At 42.9% G+C, this 15,976-nt stretch overlaps 1 long non-coding RNA gene and 1 pseudogene across 1 annotated transcript; both read right to left on the bottom strand.

Moving 5' to 3' along the window:
- Positions 1 to 1,038: 1,038 nt before the first annotated feature.
- LOC117443949 (serrate RNA effector molecule homolog pseudogene) lies at positions 1,039 to 3,027 on the bottom strand (annotated as a pseudogene).
- A 33-nt stretch (positions 3,028 to 3,060) lies between these two features.
- LOC117443952 (uncharacterized) lies at positions 3,061 to 9,984 on the bottom strand. Its single transcript, XR_004551739.2, has 4 exons — positions 9,859 to 9,984; positions 8,446 to 8,568; positions 7,415 to 7,525; positions 3,061 to 3,127 (listed from the first exon to the last, which is right to left on the bottom strand). It is a non-coding gene; the product is annotated as an uncharacterized lncRNA (long non-coding RNA).
- Positions 9,985 to 15,976: the final 5,992 nt, after the last annotated feature.

Here is a 15,976-nt window from a genome sequence, read left to right as displayed (position 1 = left end):
TAAAGTACAAGTATCTCAAAATTGTACCCAAGTAGTACTTGAGTTTATGAATTTAGTTACTTTACACCAGTGGCCATAAAGATAGAAAGACTAAGCCTTGCACAGAGGCATGAAAATACATTTTCAAAATGCTCAACAGTGCTGCCAAAATGTTAAACTCACTGCTACACAATTAAAATAAATGCTTTTATATATATTTCTATTAGATGTGACTCTTTGGCGTTTCTGTTCTTAGTAACACTGCTGCTTTAGTTGTTCTGACTGCTAACATCATCTGTTATTCCTAATTTTAAAGCCGATATTCCGTGTTTCCCTTTTTTTAAGAAAAGTATCGAAAAAGAATCGGAATCGCAATTCTTGACTTGGTATCGGTATCGAAACCAAAATGTTGGTATCGTGACAACACTAGTTCAGACAAACGCTTCAACTCGTTCCATCTAGAATCTGAGTGTTTGAATCTGGATCTGAGTCGGCGTGACGTTGAAGTCGTGCTGCTGGACTCGCTGCAGCTCCTTTGTAGCATCACGTTAGCATGTAGCTTCTGGACACTAGATTTATGATTCGAACATTATAAAAGTGGACGTGGAGATTATCCGGCTGAACAGAACGTGCGTTCATCAAACAGGTTCGCTTTCCACGGACATGATGTGTTGCTTCTTGTGGAGGGAGCAGCAGCTTCCTTCAGGGTGAACACGTCACCCGTAGGGACGGGTACCGGGCTGAATTATTAAAGGCCGTGGTACCGTTAAGCTCCGACGTTATCGTTCTTTTTATCGGCACTGGAGACATCTAAAACATGTCGTGTGTATTATTGCTACAAACATTATATTGCAGTTTTAGTTTCGCCAACCCGTTTCTAATGCGTGTATCTTTTGTATTTTTTATCGTTCCAACCCAGACGGGAGATTATGTTTTTCATTTAAATAAAAAGCAATGTTAGTTTTGCTCACAATTTGTTAAGTTAGTTCACCTTATTATGTTCTCAAAGAACCGATAAGAGTACCGTTAAAGGACCGGGTCGATAAAGTAGTAGTACCGTTAAAACCTTAACGATGCACCGCTCGATAGCTGGACCCTCCAAGCCACTCTTTCTCCGCTCTGGAGCGTACCTGCGTCCAGCAGCTTGATGATGGCGGGCGCCTGCTCCATGTCCAGCGTCAGGCTGTCCAGCCAGCTGTTGTCCAGCAGGAACAGGAAGACGCTCAGCCTCGTCTTCAAGGCGTTCAGAGACTCCGCCCTCTTCGCTGTGATGTCATCGGGGTGAAACTTGGACCGGAACCACTCGTGGTCTTTGTGCTGAAGGAAGAAGTCCTGCAGCTGCTGCCGTCTGAAGTCCAGCTTGTACTGATTATAGCGCTTCACCGACTCCGTCTCGTCCACACTGTCCTCCATGCTCAGCAGGAACTCCTGCACACACACACACACACACACACACACACACACACACACACACACAGTTATATTATACATCCTACACACACACACCCCCCCCGTCATATTATACATCCTACACACACACACCCCATTATATTATACATCCTACACACACACACCCCCCCTGTTATATTATACATCCTACACACACCCTGTTATATTATACATCCTACACACACACACCCCCCCCGTCATATTATACATCCTACACACACACACCCCATTATATTATACACCCTACACACACACACACCCCCCCTGTTATATTATACATCCTACACACACCCCGTTATATTATACATCCTACACACACACACCCCCCCCCCCCCCGTCATATTATACATCCTACACACACACACACCCCATTATATTATACATCCTACACACACACACCCCCCCTGTTATATTATACATCCTACACACACCCCATTATATTATACATCCTACACACACACACACACACACACACACACACACACACACACACACACACACACACACACCCTGTTATATTATACATCCTACACACACACCATTATATTATACATCCTACACACACCCCGTTATATTATACATCCTACACACACACCCTGTTATATTATACATCCTACACACACACCATTATATTATACATCCTACACACACACCATTATATTATACATCCTACACCCCCCATTATATTATACATCCTACACACACACACACCCCCTGTTATATTATACATCCTACACACACACACACACACACTGTTATATTATAGATCCTGCACACACACCATTATATTATACATCTCACACACACACACACACACACACACTGTTATATTATACATCCTGCACACACATGCATCTATTAATACTATTATATATGGATTATTATTCTCGGCAAACCTCTAATTTTTATTCTGCAAAATGTGAATACAGAATATGTTCAAAAAATACATTATTTATTATTACTTTCTGTAATAATTATTCCCAGCACAATCTTTATAATATTTAATAATTATATCTGCACATTGTCTTATATTTTATTTCTGCACAAAATATATTTAGAGAAAATATTAAATATTATTTCCTGGAACATTCATATAAAGAGATATATACAGTATTATAATCCATAGTGGTTTGGATTGTACCTTGAAGCTCCTCATGGTGGGGGGTCCGGGAGGAGGGAGGTCCGGGTCCATCATCCCCAACCTGAGACACATCCTGTTTATTTATTTGTGATGTATGACAACAAGATAAACAAATAATAATGCATTTTGTTTATAGAGCGCTTTTCTAGAAACTCAAAGACACTTTAAAGAAATCATAAAAACATGATTAAAAACTATATTTCCGTATCAAATAAATGAGTGTTCCTTCAGAGGGGCGTGGGCCACAGTGTTGCCACGTGTCCAATACGTGTAATGTGTATCCAGAGCGCTTTGAGCTCTTGAAAAAGCAATTAATTATTATTATTATTATATGTAAACAACAGAGTGCATTGTGGGATTTATTCTCACCTGCCCTGCAGAGGGTGCCCACCGTGGTGCGGGTGAAGGTGAGGGAGGTCGGGGTGCCAGCCCTGAGGCCCCGCCCCCTGGAACGGAGCCCCGCCCCCGCCCCCACCACCTCCTCCTCCTCCTCCCCCCCCTCCTCCTCCTCCTCCGTACGGCATGTCGTAGCGGTACGGCTCCCCCCGGTGGTCATCCCTGAGATATGCAATATTATTATTATTACTACATTTCAACAACAATCCAATCCACTTTATTTCTATAGCACATAAAAACAGAGGGTTCACCAAAGTGCTTCAGAGCAAACATAACATAATAAAATATAATATCACAATAATAGATAAAAGGCACAGACACTAAAAGCATAGAACAGGTGGAGCTCAGACTGACTCGAAAGCGAGGGGAAAGAGGTGGGTCTTAAAAGTTTGGAGGGTGGGCGACAATTTGACACGTGTGGGGGGGGGGGGCGTTCCAAAGCCTGGGGGCTACCGCTGGCTCGGTCTCCCTGGTCTTTTACCTTGTTTTAGGGACTACCGGCAGCAGCTGCTGAGGGGGCGTCCACCTGTAGGAGGTCTGAGAGGTACTGGGGGGCCAGCCCATTCAGCCATTTAAAAACAAACAAGAACATCTTAAAATGAACTCTAAATGGACGGGAAGCCAGTGGAGGTGTGATGTGCTCATGCTCGCGTGTTCCTGTGAGCAGCCGAGCCGCAGCGTAACCTAGACGCGTAGAAACAAAGGCATGAGTTACACGCTCAAAGTCTAACAAGGACCGAACCGGTTTCATTTCAGCCTCAAGTGATCAGAACTGGACTGAACCAGTTGATCTGTTTATCCAATTTAAAAGCACCGTCGATGTTGACGCCCAGATTAGGGACCGTGGGTTTTGCAGACGCACGACGCAGGGAACCCAGGGCAATGGAAGGGACTTCAGCATTTGGTCCGAACACAATCACCTCCGTTTTGCCCTCATTTATATTTAAAAGCTTTAGCGCCATCCGGGCCTTTGAGACACCAGGGGCATCGGAGAGCTGGTGGGTGTTTTAAAGGTAGGTATAAGTGGGAGTCGTCCGCATAAAGGAGGCAGGAGACGCCATGTTCTCTAAAAATCGGTCCAAGGGGGAGAAGCTATAAAGAACAGAGGCCCCAAAATAGAACCTTGGGGAACTCCACAGGATGGGGGGCAGAAGAGGATGCAAAGTCACCAAGCGTAACAGAGGAGGATCTCTGGGACAGATAGGACCTGAGCCACTCTAAGGCAGCGCCGCTGATACCCACACAGTGCTCGAGACCAGAGATAAGGATGGAGTGGTCCATCGCATCGAAGGCAGCTGTGAGGTCTGAGAGCATAAGGATGGCAGAGTCACCAGAGTCTGCAGAGACCAGGCGGTCATTGAACACCCTCAGAGGGGCAGACTCAGTGCTGTGCAGCGCTTTAACACCGGACTGAAACATAAAGATATTGTGTGCATGAATAAAAGACTGCAGCGGTCAGAGTTCGGTTTTCTCCAATATTTGTTGAAATAAAAGGGAAGCTTCGAGATGGGTCTGTAATTAGAGAATCTGGACAGAAGTGTCCAGATTAGGTCTTAAATCAGGGGTGCCACAAACGCTTGTTTGAAATAAACTGCCACAGACCCGGACTCGAGGCTGCTATTTATAATGTTATGGACATTAGATCCACCGTGTCCCATATCCAGGTTCACTAAGCTCTCGCATCAATAAAATCACTACTTTTATACACTATTATTACCAATACTAATACTTCCACTACTCAGGGTATATGCAGGAATCCTGAAGTCAAATGTAATACCTTTTAAGACCTTTTTTAAGACCCTTTCCATACATTTTAAGACCTCATCGCAACTTCGAGTTCTAACCGGTTACCTTGGCGACACACTTTATCTCACATTTACTATTGATTGTAAGACAGCTCAACTAAACAGAGTGCAGACAGACTCCTGAAGCCTCCTCTCCACATGACCTTCACCCTCTCTGTGAAGGTCAGGTTTAATGCAGCATGCTGCTTTGTTGCTTCTGTGCTCTTTCACTCCAGTAAAACTCCTCAGAAACCAGTAGAAACCAGTAGAAACCAGTAGAAACCAGTATTTGACCAATAAACAAAACAATTGACAACACTTTGAAATATGAAATATTAAACTTCATGAGCTTCAGCGGTAATGCCATATAGGAGCTCCCTCACAAATACCCAGGGGTTAAATTGGGCTGGGGCTGTCCGGGGCTAAGCCCGGCACAGAGGACGATGCTCTGACGTCATCACCCTCAAGACTTTTCTCGTTCTTAATATAGACTCTATTTAGGGTCGATATGTGTTGACCTTACTTTAAAATAGCAGATCTCTGTGACCGGATATAGTTTGGCTTAGACCCCGGCCCCACGAGGACGCATACAGTAAAACGCATACGCAAAAAAGTCTTCCGTTCACACGCATTCGATTCATTAACGCGTCCGTTCACACTCGACCGCTGGAAATGCTGGAAACGCTGTAGTACATATGCCAGGCCTGTAAGTGGCGCTGCTGCCGCCACAAAATACACCAAAAGCAGCAAAGAAGACCCCGGAGCATGGTTGTCATGGTCGCCCTTCTGTTTATTCTCCGCGGTGGACGGCGTGTTCTCCTGCTGTATGTCTCTCAGGTAGTCCACCAGCAGATAAACGCCCCCCCCCCCCCCCCCCCCCCCACAGAGCGGAGCAAGGCAACGACATTTAAAATAAGAAGCAGCATTTTATGGCACGCTTTGCATGGGGCCAACTTGAGGGGGTTTCCCGACATGTTGTTTCAGTAAATTAAAGGGTGTCATGTTGTCGTTGCTGAGGACCTTCTTAATACCTTGGGAAATGCCGTTTAATACTTTTTAATAGCCTTAATTTTCGCTAAATTGATTTATCAACTTTTAATACTTTTTAAGACCCCGCGGACACCCTGACTACTCCAACTTAGGGCTGGGCGATTTGGCCTAAAATAAAAACGTCGATTTTTTTCTAACTAATGGGCAATTTTCGATTTAAACCTCGATTTATTCTGTTTTTTTCTAAACAAACCAGACCAAGGCAACATTTAAATACATATTTTCTTTATTAACACAATAAAAATAAATGAGATTACCAAGTAGTCTAGGCCCATGTGAACAAATCAGTTGTTCAAGAATAACAAAAATAAAATAAAAACAGCACCACGGCACTTGGCTGTCATTAATGTGCAGAGATTTTTTTTAAATCAAACTGGGAAAAAAATCTCTTGTAGGCCATCCCTGAAAAAACTTGTAAAATGAAATACAACAAATAATAAATAATGATAATGAAATGAATAATAAAAAAATACCCTCAAACAAAATAACATCCCTTTAACTTTCTAGGAAGTTGTCTTTCCACAGACCTCACACAGAACAGCTGTTTGTTCTGTGTATGACCGCTTGCACCCGAACCGCTTCCATACGACTGAAGTAGCACCTTTCTTAGGAATGAGTTCTGCATCTGTGTTCGTGGACATTTTTATGGTACGTCTGTCGGTGAAGCGGTGAGTGTGATTGCAGTAGGCTATGTGACTACCCGATCTGCAGCTCTGCACATGCGCACAGTGTTATCAATTAAAATCAATGTTTTGATGGCATAAAGCACCTTAAACATACCGTCAGTTTAAATGCTGTTTTATACTGAAAAAACAGAAGTTCTCGTGCGCAGTTAAGCTTTTATTCTGAAAATCCTTCATCTCCGGTTAGCATTTAGCATGTGGCTAATATACCATTTACTATAGAGGTGAATTTAGCAGCGATATGACACCGTAACCCACTGATTTCAACACTACAACACTGTATAGACGTCGAGATATTATTATTGCTGAATATTAAATGAAGGTACAGTTTATTTGAATACGTTTGTTTACAGACGTGGGTAGCATGAGACAACAACCGGAACTACCAGAAATGAAACCAGCCGTGACGTTGTTCCTGTCTTGAGTATTGATCACAGTTCAAACCCATATTAAATGAAAAGTCATGAGAGAGATAAGGAGGAGGAAAGGCGTGTTTAGTTATATATGTAATGTGCAATGTCTGAGTCCTCTGTTATGCTCAACAACGAACACAGCATAACAACAGCAGAGCCGGTAGTCACAGGCGATGTGGCTGAGCTTCGTGCGCGTTCTGGAAAGTGAGAGAGTACTACGGAGTCCCTTAAAGCAAAACAAGTCTGCGGAGTCTAGAAATGTTTTAAAATCGCGATTTTTCGGTTCAGCCGTTTCACAAACCGTAGGAAAGTAAAAATGCAAATTAATCGTGAAAACCGAAAAAATCGCCCAGCCCTACTCCAACTCACTGCATAGTATTTGCGTTCCGTGTGAACCTGTGTGTGTGTGTGTGTGAACCTGTGTGTGTGTGTGTGAACCTGTGTGTGAACCTGTGAGTGTGTGTGTGTGTGTGTGTGTGAGTGACCCGCTGATGTCAGATGTAGCAATGAAACACTCACCAGTCTCTCCTCATGCGTTTGTGCTGAGGGCTGATGTGTCGGGGCGGAGAAAACCTCTCTCTGCGACCGCGATCGTAATCCCTCCTCCTCTCTCTGCCTCGCTCCCAGTCTCTACACACACACACACACACACACACACACACACACACACACACACACACACACACACACACACACACACACACACACACACACACACACACACACACACACGTAAGTTTACCTGTCAGTCAGCCTCAGGTGAGTTTACCTGTCAGTCAGTCAGCCTCAGGTGAGTTTACCTGTCAGTCAGTCAGCCTCAGGTGAGTTTACCTGTCAGTCAGTCAGCCTCAGGTGAGTTTACCTGTCAGTCAGCCTCAGGTGAGTTTACCTGTCAGTCAGCCTCAGGTGAGTTTACCTGTCAGTCAGTCTCAGGTGAGTTTACCTGTCAGTCAGTCTCAGGTGAGTTTACCTGTCAGTCACTCAGTCAGTCTCAGGTGAGTTTACCTGTCAGTCAGTCTCAGGTGAGTTTACCTGTCAGTCAGTCAGTCAGCCTCAGGTGAGTTTACCTGTCAGTCAGTCTCAGGTGAGTTTACCTGTCAGTCAGCCTCAGGTGAGTTTACCTGTCAGTCAGTCAGTCAGCCTCAGGTGAGTTTACCTGTCAGTCAGTCTCAGGTGAGTTTACCTGTCAGTCAGTCTCAGGTGAGTTTACCTGTCAGTCAGCCTCAGGTGAGTTTACCTGTCAGTCAGTCAGTCAGCCTCAGGTGAGTTTACCTGTCAGTCAGTCTCAGGTGAGTTTACCTGTCAGTCAGTCTCAGGTGAGTTTACCTGTCAGTCAGCCTCAGGTGAGTTTACCTGTCAGTCAGTCAGTCAGCCTCAGGTGAGTTTACCTGTCAGTCAGCCTCAGGTGAGTTTACCTGTCAGTCAGTCTCAGGTGAGTTTACCTGTCAGTCAGTCTCAGGTGAGTTTACCTGTCAGTCAGCCTCAGGTGAGTTTACCTGTCAGTCAGTCTCAGGTGAGTTTACCTGTCAGTCAGTCTCAGGTGAGTTTACCTGTCGGGCCAGTCGTCCCGCCTCCTCTCTTCTCGCTCCCTCGATCGCTCCATGTCACTCCTCTCTCTCCTGAACTTGTCCCGCCTCCTCCGGTCGAACTCGTCATCGCTGTCTCCCATTGGACTAGAAAACACACGGAAATCTATATTAAAAAACAACAAAACGTCTCAGTCTTATATATTGACTTGTTGAGCATGGTGCACAGAGTTATGTTATAGTTATGTACTTGTGCTTATAGTTATACGCAACGTGTGGGTCTACTGTTTGTGCTTTAATTGGCTATTTAAATAAGCACCATCATATAACACCGGTGTGCAATAAACACACTGGCAGCTGATTCGCTGAGCACCGCCTGACACCTGTATCAAGAAAGATGTGAAATATATACATATTAATTAGAGTATTTACTGTCATTCTGCAGTTACTTTAATCTTTAATGCTGCGGTGTGTTTTTATGTGTGCTCTTTGTACTCAATATTATTTAATCTAATTGCTGTAACTCAGTTTATTTCCAAAAAGGAAATGTTAACATCAGTAAAACTTTTGTTTTTGAATACTTTTTAAACACTTCAGATATTTTTGTTTTTTTCTCACATTTACTAAACATTGTATTACAGAACATTAACTTACTTAATTATTATCTTCATTTATTTGAAACACAAACAAACAGACCTGAGCTTAGCTTTTCCATATTTTAAATTATTCCGATATTCTTTTGGAAAATTCAGAATTTTTTCCAAATATTTTTTTACATTCTTAAAGTTTCACATATTTTAATTGATTTTTTAAAAATTATAAAGGTTCAAACCGTGGTGAATATTTATCGTAATTCGCTTTAAAAAATGTTCTCATCTTCTAATATCCTGTTTCCTTTATCGGCTGGTCTAACTTACAGCAATACATCGGGTTCTATATTCATCATATGTTTGCGTTTTAATTCATTTTACAGATATTTATTTTTCATATTTTCTTATGGAAAATTCACACCACTGTTCGCTTATTTTTTTCACATGTTCTAACCATTTTATTACAGAACTTCATATTATCCTAATTAATGATCGGTCTTCATTCATTTGAAGCACAAACTAGTAGAGCTAACCAAACAGACCGGAGCTGGTTAGCATGTAGCTACACATTAAACCGGTGGAAATGTTAACTTTTAAACAGCCTGTTAGCTTATGTTCACCTTTATTACCATATGTTTTAGTACTTTAACTTAAACCCAAAGTTAATGTTAGTTAAAATCAAATAATAAACATTAAAAACGAGCTAAAGCTAACGATAGCGTTTAGCAGCTAATTAGCTTATTAGCATCGGAGCTAACCACACATGCTTATAATCAGGCTTTTATATCAACTTCTGCTCGAGTTCACTCTGATAATCGAGTAGCATAAACCTTATTGAAGAGTTCACCTGAAAGTCTGGAGGTTTTTCTGGAGCTTTAGAGACTAAAACACTGAATAATGTTCCCGTTAAAAAACAACAACAAGGAGGAATCCCGCCGCCGGCCGAGAACTCAATGGAAGCCGCGTCACTTCCGATCCGCTCTATTTCTGGACAGATTACGATCAAAGACTTCCGCCACCTGGAGGTCGGGAGGAGAACAGCACGCGCGCTCATTGCATAGAAAGAAGTACAGGTTTTAATAACTACATCCCCCTTTTAAGAGCCCTTTATTAATCTCAATATACATTTATTTTTATTTGGTATTTTTTCATGTATTTTATAGTTTTTTTTAGGTCTTAATTTGTTCTTTTAATCTTTAGTATTATTATTATTTATTTATTTTAGGTTAGCATTTAAAGGAGGGGAACAGCTCCCCCCCCCCGCCATTTACTAGCGGTACCGAAGTGGGCCGGTCGAGAGCCTTTTACACTTTTATTACATAGAAAGAAGTACAAGTGAAGGTTTTAACAACTACATTCCCCTTTTAAGTGTTCTTTAAATCCTTATTATTCTCAATATGTATTTAATTATTTTTATTATTCTTGTTTTATAGGTTTTTTAGGTCTTCATTTATATGTATTTATTTTATATTCCTTTCAATTGTTCTTTTAATCGTTATTATATTATTTATTTTTATATTGTTTGGTTTATTAATATTTTAGGTTTTTTATTGTTATTTAATTATTTTATAGTCGTATAGGTTTCTATTTGTTTTTATCAATGTTATAAGTTTTATTAGCGACATCTCTTTTTCATTTAATAATATATTAATAATAATATCTTTTAATCTTTAATATTCTCATATGTATTTATTTTGTTATTTTGTTATTTTCATTGTTGGGTTTATTTGTATTCATTTGATTGTTTTTGGGTTTTTTTAATTTATATTTATTAAATGTAAAGTTTAATTAGCGACATCCACTTTTAAATTGGTCTTTTAATCTTCATTATTAATTAGTGTTATGAGGTTTTCGTAACTCAAGCTGTCATTGGTCAGGTTTTCATTTAGTAATTTCACATCTATTTGAATGGGTTTGCATTTTGATCATAGCATTAGGGGGACCAGGTGCAACAAGACACACGTGGGACGGATAGGACGTGCGGGACACGTTACTGCGTCGCTGAGAGCTATGTTTATATAATGTGTATCCAACCCTGAAGAATAAACATTTCTATGAAACTATATAAGCTTATAAATATTAATAACAACGCTTTACTTTGGTTTAATTATTTGCACAAACTATGCAAGATAAGAAATTAAATGTATTTGTTTTGAATGGAATTAACATAACTAACTATTATGACGAAATGGCCGGAGCTAGTTGTCTGCTGCCCAGGGCCCAGGAGTTCAACACCTCTAATCCCTATCTGATCAGATCTGGATTTTGGGGAGTTAAAAACCAAAGAACAGGATTAGGATCTCTTTGATATCCGATCAGATCAGGAAACCCAGTCCAAGCTTTAATCTGGATCAGATCTTCAAACCGACAGCACAGGGTTGGGATCAGTTTGATCCCAAAGAACTGGATTATCCTGGGTCTCCAGTGGATTACAGAGCAACATGTACTGCACCATTTATTTAAAAACATGTTTCAATTTAAATGAGATGGCAACGTTTGTTAACTGAAATAATACACCATGTTTCGCCTTCATGGGAATACATTTTATTTTTCATTTATGCTCACGTGTGGCCTATTTAGTTTTCAACCAAATGTTGATGACATAAATGTTTATGCTCATAACAGTATCACAACAAAGATTGTCAATCTCAAATGTAATTTAGATTAAAGAAAAAATATCTTCAGTAAAAATAAAGTCCATCACCTTTCAAATGTAAAAATATAATTAGACATTATAGATGTGTCTGCAATGTGGGCTCTCGTCTTCCTTGTAGTATTCTTCATGTCCACTAGGTGGCGCTCGGTAGGATTAAAGCACTGATATTCAGGATCTAGTCATCTTGAAAAGTCGTAATCTGGATCCGGCTGATCCTGAATTGCTTTGAACTCCAGGGACAAACTCTCCGACTTGATCCTGGATCACAAAACATGGGATTTCAGAATCTGATCGGATCTGATTGAGGTTAAAGGTTTTGAACTCCTGGGCCCAGTCCATCAAAGCAGCTGCTGGACCCTCATCTCTTTTGGTTTCAGGAGGAATATATCCACGAATCACTGAATCTGTGGATATCACCACGCTATCTGGTCTGACCTCTTCAACCCACTGTAACCCTGGCAGCTGCATGTCTGCTGTGGCAGCCGCCCCCCCCTTGCCCCCCCCCCGTAGATCCGCCCCTGACACACAGTGCGACAATTTCTAAGCAATCTTTGAGATTTATGAAAATCAAACTTGACTAAAATGATTCAAAACGCCCGTCTGAGACTCCTCACTCCGTGCACACAGAAACCTGACTTGGTGCGTGATCATTATTCTTTAGTCGTTGCGTGCCATTGATGCGAACACGATCCGTGTATCCATCGTATTTTTAAACACGAGTAACTGTACTTCTACTCAGGGCCGCCCCTCTCTACAGGCCAATCACGCAGGCCGCATGGGGCCCCGCCTTGCGCAGGGGGCCCCGCCCAGAGGGCCTCAGCTGCTGTGCGCAGTTCTCCGCGCACCCGCTGACACGCGAGAGTGAGAGGTGACAAGGGGAGCACGTCTGTAACCCGACACCATTGCAATGAATGCACGAGTGCAGGTGAAGAGATGTCGGTGAAAAGACAGTTTCAGTCCGGAGCGAGCAAGAGGGGAAAAACAAAACATGAAGAAACTAGAGCATCACTGGAAGGTGGGTTATTGGATGAGTCAAATGGCCGATTGCCATTAAAGCATCAGCTGCAACTCACGACATGCAGAAGGCGGTCTCTGCAGAGCATCAGGCCAATGGAGATGCAGTTATTTCCAGCATTCTTTATTTAACATTCATTCAAGTCTGTGATGCCTTTGATCTGCTGATGTCGAGGAAGAGTGATACACTGTCTGTCTATTGGCTGACATAACAGTTAAAGTTTACAGCCTAAAAAACATGGAGCATTTTTTCCCCTTTTATTCATTTTTATGTCAATTTGCACATTTCATGGTGACGCTCAGCCTCTGCCCTTAACTCCTAACAGTCATCGTCATGGTGACGCTCAGCCTCTCCCTTAACTCCTAACAGTCATCGTCATGGTGACGCTCAGCCTCTCCGCTTAACTTCTAACAGTCATCGTCATGGTGACGCTCAGCCTCTGCCCTTAACTCCTAACAGTCATCGTCATGGTGACGCTCAGCCTCTCCCTTAACTCCTAACAGTCATCGTCATGGTGACGCTCAGCCTCTCCCTTAACTCCTAACAGTCATCGTCATGGTGACGCTCAGCCTCTCCCTTAACTCCTAACAGTCATCGTCATGGTGATGCTCAGCCTCTCCCTTAACTCCTAACAGTCATCGTCATGGTGACGCGCAGCCTCTCCCCTTAACTCCTAACAGTCATCGTCATGGTGACGCTCAGCCTCTCCCTTAACTCCTAACAGTCATCGTCATGGTGATGCTCAGCCTCTCCCTTAACTCCTAACAGTCATCGTCATGGTGATGCTCAGCCTCCCCCTTAACTCCTAACAGTCATCGTCATGGTGACGCGCAGCCTCTCCCCTTAACTCCTAACAGTCATCGTCATGGTGACGCGCAGCCTCTCCCCTTAACTCCTAACAGTCATCGTCATGGTGACGCTCAGCCTCTCCCCTTAACTCCTAACAGTCATCGTCATGGTGACGCTCAGCCTCTCCCCTTAACTCCTAACAGTCATCGTCATGGTGACGCTCAGCCTCTCCCCTTAACTCCTAACAGTCATCGTCATGGTGACGCGCAGCCTCTCCCCTTAACTCCTAACAGTCATCGTCATGGTGACGCGCAGCCTCTCCCCTTAACTCCTAACAGCCATCGTCATGGTGACGCTCAGCCTCTCCCCTTAACTCCTAACAGCCATCGTCATGGTGACGCTCAGCCTCTCCCCTTAACTCCTAACAGCCATCGTCATGGTGACGCTCAGCCTCTCCCCTTAACTCCTAACAGCCATCGTCATGGTGACGCTCAGCCTCTCCCCTTAACTCCTAACAGTCATCGTCATGGTGACGCTCAGCCTCTCCCCTTAACTCCTAACAGTCATCGTCATGGTGACGCTCAGCCTCTCCCCTTAACTCCTAACAGCCATCGTCATGGTGACGCTCAGCCTCTGCCCTTAACGGAGCGTCCTCACTACAGCTTCAAAAAAAGCTTGGAGCTGGGCGTGTCTGGAGCTTGGGGATTTTATTCAAGCAACACGACCAACAACCAATCACATGAATCTCCCGCCCCCGACATACAAAGCAAAAAACCCCGGGGATTTTATGGGAGCAATATATATATATATAAATATATATATAAATATATATATATAAACTCCCCAAACAGGCGAAAACCTACCAGTTTCCCCACTGTCTCTGCCACCTCCCTCCATGCTGGTTCCTCCGGTTTGTATCCCGGTAGGTGAGGAGGGTCTGGTCATACAGCACCGGGTGGTTGCTACGGCGATAATTAGTTTTTCCTCCGACTTATTTTGAAATATAGAAATGAACGGCGGGATATCTCTCCCAGCTTAGACGCGGTTTGATTGGCTACGGCTTCAGCTGTCAGATTTTCAGAAACGGGATTTGATTGGCTGGCGCTGGCTACTCCGGCGTCAGAAGTTGAACATTGTTCAACTTCTGACGGCGGAGACGGCGGAGACGGACCGCTCTGCTACCCACAATTCAGTTTGGCGAAAAAGCGAGGCTACGTGACGTCACCCCATTGAAAGTGAATGGGCAGATTGGAGTTTTCGACGCTGTCGACGCTGTAGTGTGGACGGGCCGTAACTCCTAACAGTCATCGTCATGGTGACGCTCAGCCTCTGCCCTTAACTCCTAACAGTCATCGTCATGGTGACGCTCAGCCTCTCCCCTTAACTCCTAACAGTCATCGTCATGGTGATATAGAATAGAATATGGGTTTACTTTAAAGAGTCCTCTCCTGCTGATGTTCAGGTGTATATCAGTATGTAGTGTCTCTACTTTAAAGAGTCCTCTCCTGCTGATGTTCAGGTGTATATCAGTATCTAGTGTCTCTACTTTAAAGAGTCCTCTCCTGCTGATGTTCAGGTGTATATCAGTATGTAGTGTCTCTACTTTAAAGAGTCCTCTCCTGCTGATGTTCAGGTGTATATCAGTATGTAGTGTCTCTACTTTAAAGAGTCCTCTCCTGCTGATGTTCAGGTGTATATCAGTGTGTAGTGTCTCTACTTTAAAGAGTCCTCTCCTGCTGATGTTCAGGTGTATATCAGTATGTAGTGTCTCTACTTTAAAGAGTCCTCTCCTGCTGATGTTCAGGTGTATATCAGTATCTAGTGTCTCTACTTTAAAGAGTCCTCTCCTGCTGATGTTCAGGTGTATATCAGTATGTAGTGTCTCTACTTTAAAGAGTCCTCTCCTGCTGATGTTCAGGTGTATATCAGTATGTGGTGTCTCTACTTTAAAGAGTCCTCTCCTGCTGATGTTCAGCTGTATATCAGTATGTAGTGTCTCTACTTTAAAGAGTCCTCTCCTGCTGATGTTCAGGTGTATATCAGTATGTAGTGTCTCCACTTTAAAGAGTTCTCTCCTGCTGGTGTTCAGGTGTATATCAGTATGTAGTGTCTCTACTTTAAAGAGTCCTCTCCTGCTGATGTTCAGGTGTATATCAGTATGTAGTGTCTCTACTTTAAAGAGTCCTCTCCTGCTGATGTTCAGGTGTATATCAGTATGTAGTGTTTCTACTTTAAAGAGTCCTCTCCTGCTGATGTTCAGGTGTATATCAGTATGTAATGTTTCTACTTTAAAGAGTCCTCTCCTGCTGATGTTCAGGTGTATATCAGTATGTAGTGTCTATACTTTAAAGAGTCCTCTCCTGCTGTTGTTCAGGTGTATATCAGTATGTAGTGTCTCTACTTTAAAGAGTCCTCTCCTGCTGATGTTCAGGTGTATATCAGTGTGTAGTGTCTCTACATTAAAGAGTCCTCTCCTGCTGATGTTCAGGTGTATATCAGTATGTG

The sequence above is a fragment of the Pseudochaenichthys georgianus genome, unplaced genomic scaffold (genome assembly GCF_902827115.2).
Source record: "Pseudochaenichthys georgianus unplaced genomic scaffold, fPseGeo1.2 scaffold_707_arrow_ctg1, whole genome shotgun sequence".
Classification (NCBI taxonomy): domain Eukaryota; kingdom Metazoa; phylum Chordata; class Actinopteri; order Perciformes; family Channichthyidae; genus Pseudochaenichthys; species Pseudochaenichthys georgianus.
The sequence above is the reverse complement of the archived record's forward strand: the minus strand, read 5'-3'. Positions and strand labels throughout refer to the sequence as shown.